The following is a 9,647-nucleotide window of genomic DNA, read 5'->3' as shown; positions in this document are numbered from 1 at the left end:
AACAGTGTTTTTACCTTTTTCTGAGCAACAAAATATTTTCATCCGAAGGGTCGTCAATTAACTCGGTTTTATTTTCAATGTGGAACAAACGAGGTATACGTACCTTGGATAACACAATATTGACCAGAGTGTAAACTATGAAGTTAATAGATTTTTACGACCATTTGGATGATGAATTTTCACTATCGTATTCTCAGTCTTGAAAAGTCCTGATTACTCATACACATATACCATGAGTCCATATATAATTAGTGCATCTGGATTATCTGTTTCCCCATTTACGCTTATTTATAGACCTAATGTAGTCTCAATAAAACGTCAGGTATTGCTTTTTTATAAAAGCGGAAGAAAATGTCAAACAGTCTCTTATAATGAATGCTGATTTTAAACAGGTTCAAATTGTATGAATATTTCTACATTCTCACTGAAGTTCGCTTGAAAGTTTGTTTAGACATCACCAAGCAGTTTACTTTCACGTTATTAATGTTTTTATCCTATACAGTGGTAAAATGTGCTCCACTGCAGGTGGACATTTAGAAAACACAAACTCCGATCCATTTTCGCCGTTCAAGAGATACGTGTATGTGAAGCATGCACAATTTTTGACACACCCGACAAATTTCCATGCTAATCGTCACAGTGTGGTCTATGATACTGATAGCATTATTTAGTGGTGAGAAGCATGTTTGTGGAGTTTGAATATATTTCCAAATATACAGAATGATATGATAGATATACTACTTTACGTTCTCATACAGGATCCTCCATTCAGAAACTCGAATTTAAAAATGTACGCAGGCTGAAATCGTAGGATTCATCTAGTTTTGAGATCACGTTTCGTGGTTATATTTATCATTAGTTGAAACTTGATTTCTTGCTTGTTCGGTAATGAATGTATGTATCTATCCATAAAACACTTGGCTTTATAAAATCAAAATGCGCTAGTCAGTCACGTGATAGTTCTAAATACTGCAATCGACATGTACCGTAAATTTGAGAACATTTTATTTTTAAGGCAAAGTATACAACTTTTCGCTACCAACTCTTAAAGTTATACCAGAGTCTACAAATACATATTACTTGCATGTATGTGTATGTATTTACAGAACATCACGCATGAACATAAGCCTTATTATATAGAGTTGAATAAGTTAAGACCTTCTCAGATGGAACTTCTTCATGAAGGTCAACCCCGATCATAACGGTTAATAGCTACTTTCGAGTGTCTCATTGGGCAAAAAAATATTCCAACTTAAACAGCTGAGCTTATCTGGGCGACTAATCAAACGTTTTTTCTAAATATATATATATAAGTCCTGGCCGAGCTAAAATCATTTCCTAAATCTGAGCTGATACAAAAGCAAATTGAAGCAATTTTAACATTCATAAAAAGGACTTTTTCCCTTTGGTTTAAGAGCAAGGAAGAGTTGATCTGTATAGCATACGTCTTCGGTCTATCAGATACTTACTTATATCCCGAACATTCTAGAAAAAGGACTCATTTCGGTCAAAAAATGAACTGTGCAATTCATTAATGTCAGTATGATTTTCACTCTTCACGTTTCAAGATCTGTTTAGAACAGTATTCATCTCAGCCTATTAATCATTGTTATGGATTATGTATTACAATGTATTTGTCAGTATTTACGTTTTATCTAAGCGTTTTGCATTTTCTATTACATTCGATTATTACGTTGGTTTGTCAATTCCGTTTACTTACAATTTAAAGTTTGAATTCATATTTGACACGATTTCTTGCTTCATACCATGATAGTCTGATCCGACCTTATATTCATGTGATGGCTGCGATAAAGTAATACGAATCAAATAATGGTTCAGCTGGTATCTTCTTCTTCTTCGGTTATCTATCGTGTCTGTTGATGACGGTCGTTGTGCTGTCCACGGTGACTACGTATGTGGCTCCAGAGTCCAAAGCTGAAAGCACACATTATGTTACATGATGGGGATGGGAAGCCTCTAGACGTGTTGGTATGGGACGTTGCGATGTGCCGTTTATCTCTAATGGCTGTGAGTCGTTGGCGGTGGTCGTCCTCCATTATTTAAACAGCATCGGTGATGAGCGTGCCATACAGAGGCATCCAGCTCGCTGAGCTGAATTTGGCACAATCTTATATTAAGCTTAAAGTTGTATTTGTACAATTTCCAGGGGTGCCATTGTTTCTGTCTTCCCCGCTTGAGCTCACCATATAAGAGATGTATTGGTATTCTGGTATTCTCCATCTGAATGAATTGGCCAGAGCATTTAAGCTGGGCAGTGCCTCAACGTAATGAACCCACACCCTTTTGAGGACTTCTAAGTTTGAAATCCTGTTTTGGCATCGGATGTGCATTATGTACCGTAGTGAGTGCATGTGGATTTAATAAACCTGATTAACACGTAAGCGTACACTGTGCAGGCTCCACATACATATAGCAGGGAGGTGAGGACGACATATTTATAACACCTTGATCTCGGTGCTCATGCTATTGTACTTTTTCTGTATGTCTCTGCTTTCCGGACACTGGAGTTAATTTCGTCTGAAAACATTTTGCTTCGCAGGTATGGGAGACATGCTAAAGTGTCTGCGTACTCCCTATTTGCCAAGATCGCTCCTGCCTTATCCTTGTTGAACAACTGGATTAAGATTACCTGATAGAACATTATACATATTCAATCAATTCAGTTATGTCCACTGAATGAGCCAAATTCAGACATGAGTGGAGCGTGGACGTGGTCAGTCAATTCAGTTTTGTGTACTGTATGTGTCAGGACCAGACAGGACCAGATAGCAGTGTATTGTGCTTCTGATCTGTCAGTTTTCTGTGTGTACTGTATAAGACAAGAGTGTAGAATGGTTCCGTTATGTTGATTGTATTTATGTCTATTACATGTATCAAGGCCAGACGTGATTGTAGCTCTGTTCCGTTCTGGCAATATCCAGTTTTGTAATGAGTCAGCCAAGGTCAGTCAAGAGATTAGCGTGATTCTATTATGCCAATTATTTTCTGTATGTTATAGTAGTCAAGTTCGCATATGAGTGTATCCCGATTCTGTTCTGGCAATATCCTTTTGTGTAATGTATAAGCCAAGGCCAGGCAACAGCTTAGCGTGGTTCTGCGTGACGTAGTAGTCAAGGTCAGACAATGATGATTGTAGTGAAAACATGAAATTAATTGTCAAGAAGTAAAACGAACACTAATCTAAAAATTAATGTATCATGTCTTTTGTTGTGCAAGTTCGGAAACTAATAGTCATCAAAAACCTGTGCTTTTTTCATTATAGTTTATCCGTTTTTATCAGTATAATTGGGTTAGCGATTGGAATGTCTCTGTATCAAGATACATCTCAATAGCAATATTGGAGCTCAAAGAAATTTGTTCTTTGCGCAGTTGTCCATGACATTTATGTCCGGCTTTGTTTCGTTAAAATGACCACCAAGCCAACTGGAAATGAACGGATGAAAATTCATAGCAATACGGATAAATAAATCTTGGCAGATCCTGTATTTTCAAAATCCGTCTACGGGACATGCAAGTCTCGGCTACGGGACATGCATGTCTCAGACGTTCAAAATACTCTAAGAATGGTTCACATTCACCGATTACATAAAAGCTTCCTGGATAACATGGAGCAATGTCAATCGAGATAACATTCTTGTAATCATATATACTATTCCAAAGACCTTTCTGACCCTGTTCAAAACATTGACAATCTTCGAGAACTTCTCGTGGTGTTGGCCGCCATGTATTTGTCTGCAGGCAAACATGGGGGACGACATATGGGATAGTAAAATAATTACTAATTTACTAGATCTGTATCGTTTCTGTATTTTAGTGAAACCCGCATCGCATCATTTGCTCATGATGTGATTATGTACGATAAGGTTCACCAGACGGTTAAACGAACGGATTAAATCCGGGAGGGGGTAGACCTCAACAAGACCAGAAGAGATTTGTCATCTGGTTCACTCTGACACAGTCCGACCTACACAGGGTCAATTTACTGATATTATAAACACACTTAACAATATTATCGTAGCAAAACCTAAATAATATTCCGAATTTTCTCGGCAGAAATTGTTTTATACTCGACATCCATGCGTGATTTTTGTAGTAAATTATTGCTATCGAGATGCCTCTCGTTTAATATTTGGGGACTGTTCCAAATCTCATTATTCATTGTTCTTAATTCTATCAGGAATTTTAACTATTTTTCTTAATAAGCATTATCTTTTATTCTGGATCCACCGTTGGCTCATTTCTTAATTGTTTTGCGTCGCTGATTTGTCAGACCATTTTCACGTAATGCGTTAATAAAATGTTATGTGATGTATTACGCTATACAATGCAGTATAACATGATCGTTGGTCATGGTACTATCACCCGTGTTCTTGGGTGAAAAAGCATCGATATCAGGTTCATTTAACGAATAGATCGCATAAACAACGGCTATCACATGATATGATATTTTATAATATTGCATGTCGATACATGTCAAAGCATCTGGTCTAGAATATATACCTAACGTAAGATCATGCTGATGGTCGGGTTTTTCACGGATAATACATATTGTGTCGTCATGATCATCGTCGGCAACGATAAAGTTAATACTAAGAAAATAGTATCTTCGGCCGTTAATCAATAATCGTCCCTGATCTTTGGTCGTTCATTGCAGCATATATGGAAATATTATCTCAATTATATCAAAACGTTGACCAATGATGCGCTGCTTCACTGTCCTTAAAATCCTCTCCGGTCTCACGGATACCTTAGCATACTTTCAAATTTGTTATGATGTTAAACGAGGCCACAAACGAGGCCGCAATAAAATATGCAAATGATTACCTCAGGAAATATTGACAGCAAATCCGTGCTTAGGTTGCTTAACAATCTAATAAATCATAATTATATTACATCTTAGCCTTATACATTAAAAGTTATAGAAAAAATATAATATATTAATTTAGCAAAGGATTTGATGAGATCTCAGTTTTGATAAATATGTTGCAAATTGTGCTTATTTCATTAGACAATGTCGACTGAGAAGATATATCGGCTTTGTTAATAATATCAGTTCCATCATGATTTGTATGGGAACGGGAAACTATGTATATCCAGTAGATTTGTTTATGAATGATTGAATGGTTTCATCAATTTCGAAGGCCACTTAAACGGTAATGCAATTGATAAATGTTTTAATGTTTTAATAAACATCAGACCTTTACACAAAGCAAAAACAGTAGCAGGGATGACACTGGTAAAAACAAAAAGAAAATGCGTGGTCAAGTTATTTGAATAATTAAGAAACCTGTCAAAGAATACAGTTTTCATCAATCACAGCAGCTGGAAAATATTGTGATATTCATTAATATTCAGTGCACTTGTCGCAGACAGTTTAACCATGTCATCGTTATAGAAGATGCATAATACAAAATAAGATTTCAGTATATATAGATAAAACCAAAAACACAGACTTTTTAGAACTAGAAACTTTCTCTGACAGAATGAAAAGTGTTCCAGTGTTTCAAGACTGCATACCAGTACCGGACTTTTTCGGCTTATTTATACCTGGGCATCCCGGAATGCATTCTGTAGTCCAATTCTGTTTTAAAAAATTGAATATATCAGTAATTTAGACTGGTTAATGGATGAAGCGAAGCAACGCTGATTTGATTTTTGTGACGATATATGTGAGAGTTTATACACAATCCCAGGAGTTTATACACAATCGCAGGAGGAACTCAAAACGTTTAAAAATTTGTGTTTGTAGGACGTTTGATTTATGTATGTCTATCTGTGTGACTGTTTTCACACAATCTCAGGAAGAATTTCACAGCTGTGATTTTAAATATAAGTTTCTAAATACAAATACGAAAGCATGCGATGTGGTGTACCGGTAGATAGTTTAACTGCGAATCGCGTAGTTTTGAATCAAACATGTTCGAATCACCACTTACAGCAAATATCGTTCTTTCTTACTAGACACGAATAATTGTGGGATGGTCCAGATGGTCATATGGGCTATTAAGATAAAAATTAATGTTGTTAAAATATTTAAGACACGGTGATTATTGTGCTGGCATATCATTGTGCTGGCATATCAACTTCTTATTGAAAAAAGAAATAATTTTTATAATGAATCACGAAAATATCAATGTGATTATTTTTGCGATTGAAAAGTTACATAAAGATACAACTCGTTAATTCACTAGCAAATACAGACAAAATATCAGATGACTTTGAAGTATTGCAACACTGATATGAGGAAGGCAGATATCGTTTCATCAAATTACTTCAGCAAGCAATGAAAACGTCTCTTGCTAGGGTCGATGATGATACAAAATGCTGAATTTGTTTCACTTGAAGAGGCCATAGAGAAACATAGGTCATCATTGTCTTAATAATATGATGCATTAAAGGTTGTAGGTGTTTGTGTAAGACAGCTAGACAAATTCATGGCGGAGATAGTTAGCAAAAAACACGCACGTTCTCAGGCAGAGTCGATGGAACGCACAGTGTTCTAAGCGTTCTAAACCATCGGACCGAGCAATCTGGTTCTGTCACGCACATACAAACTCATTAATGATCGTTCCCTTCGTATATCAATTAAAGTTTCAGCTTGATCGGTAAAAAAATATATGCCTGACAATTATTGATCAAGAAACTATAAATAAACATGATAACTGGCACTAATACAATCAAATGTCCAGGAGGAACGTCAGGAGCAAAGCAATAAAGAATAAAAGATGTCACACCTTTCTGGATTTTTCAAGGTTTGCTTGATAACTGCCATCAATATTATCATAAATGAGATTAACATACATGGTGGATGTAATATTTACAATGCCTGGAGATATATAACATCCACTAGGTTGTGGATCATTGTCATGTTTGACAAACGTCGCTGAAATATATGCTGCTGCTATGTTTGAAAAGTATTCATCGACGCTGCTACTGCCGGACGTTCCACATTATGATGGTCAAACCCGTGTAGTTTGCATATCGGCAATTCAGCTTGTGTGATATAATGATCGATTTATGAGCAATGTTATTGATAATTTACCACTATCCTAATTTGATGTTTCTACGATATATCGATTGATAAACTCAGCGTCAGATCTGACATTATTATAATATTGATTCATTGCAATAATATGTTGTTTAAGATAATCATTGGGATACTCATTTACATCGTTGGAAAACAGTCGATGTAGGACACTGTTGATCCGCGCTTGCAATTATCGAGAATGGGTTTGATAATATTTTCAGCATAATCTCGTGTATCCTCTGATAATACAAATATTGATGTAAACGGAACTTTTTAAAATCACTTGGAGTAATATGCTTTGAGGTAGATTTCACTAATTGCCATAAGTAAATAGCTTGACAAGGCTTTCTTTTCATAAATAATTGCTTACCGGTGATATAATGGGATCTCTGTTGACATTGTTGGTATTGTTGGTGCTGTGATCGAACATCAAGCTTGATTCTGATCGACACTTTATGTGTCAACGCCTTAATCTGGCTTTGATATTTCAGTGGTTGCACTGAGCATTGGCTCATGTATTGTGATAACCATCGTTAATTATTTTCCAGTAATATGTTTAATTCTGCGTTGAATTGTGTCACTGATCTGTTCGATTTGATAGCTTCCTGTAGGTAATGCACTGACGTTTCAGTCTGGTGTCCCATCAGATTTAATTATCCACTCATTTTCATTATAATCCACCAAATGATTTTGCTCTGATATTCGGCCACCTAGTACAAAATGAAAACTGTGCTAGAGCGATTTCTAAGCTTCAACCATTAGGTCATTGCATCAGGTGATAAACCTAATATCAAATTCCTTTGATGTCACTGATATCAGTGTGGCTGTTGATGATGTTGTGCCAACAATAATCTGGCGTAGTCCTGCTGTTATTTCAGGGGTCATTATAATTTACACAGATTCTAAATGGTGTGTTTCACGAAACACCGGCGTTGACTATGACGTCGTCAACGTCGGAGTCATTAATGCTTAACGCTCGTTATGGTAAGCATTTCTTATTACAATACATTAATAATCTGATATTACACAGATGTTCAACCCCGACATCGATCATAACTGTGCATGTGCATGCGTTGTTTTGATAATATTTATGTGTGTACCCGTAATTTATCAGTCACGCACGTTGAAAGTTTCTTTGCGATGATGTTACGAACACAAACAACACCGATGCTAACCGCAACACTGATTCATATCACTGTTGCTAACGTACGTCTAGAATAATGTACGGATTAACGTCATTGATTCAGCAACTATCAGGAACACCTCGTATACAAAATGATCGATGTCCATGATACGTCTGTGGTATTTTTGCTTTGTGTCGTGTGCACGTCTATGTTATTTTTCAGCGATGCCTGCTACGACCACGTTTGATTATACCTGACGTATGTGTGCACGTTGAAAAGACTGAGGCAGGTGTAATTCGTACCACTCCAATATCAACACGGTATACACAGTGAATTATGGATCAGCAACATGGTCCAAACCAAGACACAATCAAACATGCTGCTGAGGTCACCGGCAAGTACGGGCTGTAGATGTACATCTCTGACATTTAGGATATATACGACGTATCCATGGCGTCATACAGCCGATATAATTTCTGGAAGCATATCTGTCGTGTTAAATCAAAACCCAATGAAATATTCATATTGAATTCCGAAGACCTGTGAAATAGCCTGTTTAAAACGACCACTAGTGATCTTGTGCACGGTTTTAAGTGGTGGTTCTGATTACCTTGATATAGCATCGAATATAGTAATTGCTTCTGTACCGCATATTGGACGATTTTATAATGTCTGTGTTGGTAATGTTGAATACCAGATTGGTCTGCTAGCAGACACACGATATATTTTACACATTATTTTGGTCGCAAAAGAAACAACACTACGTGGATCTTAAGCATGAATACCTAGATTTAAACGACCATGGCGATTAATTATAAAAGCTTCGTTTATATTTAGTTGTCCTGGTAATTGATCACGAATTAAAACCCCACTGAAAATTTTGATGTTTAAGTGACTATCATCATCAGGTAAACTAAGTAAATCAAAATTGGACATGGGAAGTATGCTTAGCGAAATGTTCCTGATAGTCTCAGTCCCCGACCTACCACGAATGGGAGCTCCAGGTAGTTTAAGGCCTCGTCCCCTTGTTCTTTTCTTGAGGTATTTAGATCATTCATTGTCGTTTTCTTGGATTCCATTCCGTCAGCAGTTCCAACGGTACCAAGCGCAGCTGTTGTTGCAACAGAAGGAGCTGCAATCAATGATGGTATAGCTGCAAGAAGTGAAACTATGCCACCAGCCTTTGCTATATCGTTAATGGCAGCCGCATAAAGATCAAGCCTGATACCGGTCTTTCATTTCTAGGTTTCATATAATAAATTTTGTATGCCTTTCAATGCCTTTGATTAAGTAATATTTTATTAAAGAAGTCTTTTCCAATATTTCAATGTCTTGCCCTGTGTTACCCACATCCCCGGGTGAACCCGCTTGTATAATAAATTACCACCGTTAAATAACTATATAACTTGAAATTTAGTACACGATATAAGGTCTTTCCGATAGCATGAAACACGTATGCTGAATAGCCTTAGAGC

Source organism: Sinohyriopsis cumingii, chromosome 10, assembly GCF_028554795.1.
Source record: "Sinohyriopsis cumingii isolate HCF-2022 chromosome 10, ASM2855479v2, whole genome shotgun sequence".
Taxonomy (NCBI): Eukaryota; Metazoa; Mollusca; class Bivalvia; order Unionida; family Unionidae; genus Sinohyriopsis; species Sinohyriopsis cumingii.
Note: the sequence above shows the minus strand (reverse complement) of the source record.